Source organism: Pinus tabuliformis, chromosome 4_2 (assembly GCF_031772625.1).
Source record: "Pinus tabuliformis cultivar Carrire ecotype Pingquan chromosome 4_2, CPIR1, whole genome shotgun sequence".
NCBI classification, from domain to species: domain Eukaryota; kingdom Viridiplantae; phylum Streptophyta; class Pinopsida; order Pinales; family Pinaceae; genus Pinus; species Pinus tabuliformis.
In genome coordinates this window covers 878,672,452-878,674,752 of record NC_142304.1, presented here as the reverse complement: position 1 = coordinate 878,674,752, position 2,301 = coordinate 878,672,452, and the positions used below count along the sequence as shown (strand labels likewise).

The 2,301-nt window shown below is 39.8% G+C and overlaps 1 pseudogene; it reads left to right on the top strand.

The window, feature by feature from the left end:
- The first annotated feature begins 553 nt into the window (after positions 1-553).
- Positions 554-1,012, top strand: LOC149172495 (protein CURVATURE THYLAKOID 1B, chloroplastic pseudogene; annotated as a pseudogene).
- Positions 1,013-2,301: the final 1,289 nt, after the last annotated feature.

The window sequence follows — 2,301 nt, the reverse complement described above, 5'->3', positions numbered from 1 at the left end:
CAAGAAGGGTTCGGAAATAGCTTGGCGGAAGTGGTGGGTGAATCTGTAGGTTGATCCGTCAGGAAGGATTTTTCTTTGATGGTTTTTATTATCCGCGAGCTCCAGAGTTATACACTCCAGATGAGACAGATCCTCTGTTATGGCAATTTACTGGAAGCGGTTTTTAAAGGTTCCTGTAGTAATTGCAGTTGGTGCAAAGCAGTCGAATGGCGGATTTATGACAGCTACGACCTGTGAAGGAGGAAGGGAATGTAACATCTATTCACGATTCTGTCATTACTAATAACAAGGGTGAGAGTGAAACTTCCACCGACACTAAAAAGGCTGAGGCGAGGTCCACCACGTGTTAGTACCCAAGGAAGAGCAAGATAAGATGTGGGAAAACAAAAAGGGGCAGCGATCTGGAGGCGTGTCTAATGCTGGACTTCTGTCATCATTTTGTGAAGGACAGGAACGTCTGCAATATGATTTTGTATCCTAAAGTGGACATTCAGACTTGATCAGAGACTGCCCATCTACAACACAATTCAGAGAGAAATCACCATGGTTTTTGATGGCATTGCCATCTGCAGATTGCGCAAAAGGGGGTTATGGTGCTTACACCAATAGTGTTGATCTTAAAGGATATGAGAATGGAGTAATTCAAGCATCAGAATTCTGTACATATCATACACCTCTAAACAAACAGAGCGGTTTTGTAAATGCAATGAAAGCTGCAAGAGAGTTCGCTAGCAGAGTAATTGCAATGATTACTGGGGAGACCTCTATTGCTCCAGTAAAGCCATTGACGGATGCCCTCAAACCTGTTCCAGAGGCTTGGGAAAAGATTGATGAAAAACTCGCTGTTGGTGGACTGGGCTTTGCAGCTGTGATAGTGCTTTGGGCCTCAACTGGACTTATCGCGGCAATTGACAAGTTTCCTCTTATTTCAAGTGCATTTGAATTTGTTGGAATTATGTTTTCTGGGTGGTTCATATACCAAAATTTGCTTTTCAAACCGGATAGGGAATAGCTATGGAAAAAAGTTCAAAATGCCATATCAGAAATTACAGGCCAGTGAGTCTGGTTTTTCACCCATGCATTAACAATAATGCTGAAGAATGTACAGATTTATAGAAGCTGGAGATTAAGTGTTTCTTGTATTGGAGTGAAATGGCAGTTATACCCAAAGTTCGACCTCTGTCTTGACACCACGCGTTGAATCACTATAACAATTGCAACTGCAATAGATATATATGTTGAAGAAATTATCTTGAGAGCATCATCTAGTATATTAATGTGTGTGTTTTAGATGTTTCAATTGGAGTTGCGCGTTCTCAATGATTAAATGTGTGCAATAGATTTTGAGGGAGATTTCTTCTTGAAGGTTACTGCAAGAATAAATCTTGGTTCCAGAAGTAAGGATCCCCTACGATATCCAGATCACCCTTATGATCGTATTTAGAACCCAGATGCAATTGAGCCAAACTAAGCCAAAGGAATATGGTTAGAGTATTTTTGACTACAGAGGATAAACAAAGGTTTTTTTTTGCTGTTTTGGATTGAGTATGGTCTCGGGAAGAATGCAGAATTGCTGGTTGCTTCATGACAACAATTTGTCTCAGGGATCCTCCAAGGTCTTTACACCATCCACAGGTTGCAAGTCTATTATGTATTTCAAAAGACACTTTAGACAAATACATATGTTCTGTTTTGACATCTACACCAGTTTCGTAGCGCGCTACGAAACTGCTGTAGATTGCTGTTTTGTAAAAAAATAATGAATTTTGATGATGAGGTCAGCGAATTTGTAAAAGAAGGTTTAGAAGACAAGAGGGAGATCATACATAGACATCATAACAGCTCAAACAGTGACAGGTGTAGGTCTTGAAGGGAAATTAAAATATTTTGTTTATTTTCATAAAGTTTTCTCAAAGGCACTTTATGACCGAGCTACTAGGGTATTGGTAGGGTTACCAGAATGTTCGGTTGGTACACCTGTTTGGTCCACGAAGCATCCAGATCATATGGCATATGGTGATTATGCGTTGTCATTAAAGGTTTAAAGAGTTTGGAGCGTGGTATTTAAATGATGAAGGAAAATGGAAGACACGGACCTTGTAAATAGGGTGCTTATCTCTATTAATTAATGAGTTGTCTCCGCAGCAAGTATCTGAAGCTGCTCATTCAGTGAATGTTTCTCTAGCATGTTTTGGCCACTACAGAAATTGTACAGCTGTCCAGCATCCAAGAAGAATCATATTACGAGGAGAAAGGAATTAGTGTTTTAGTTTGATTAGGACTTTATGTAATTACAGCTCA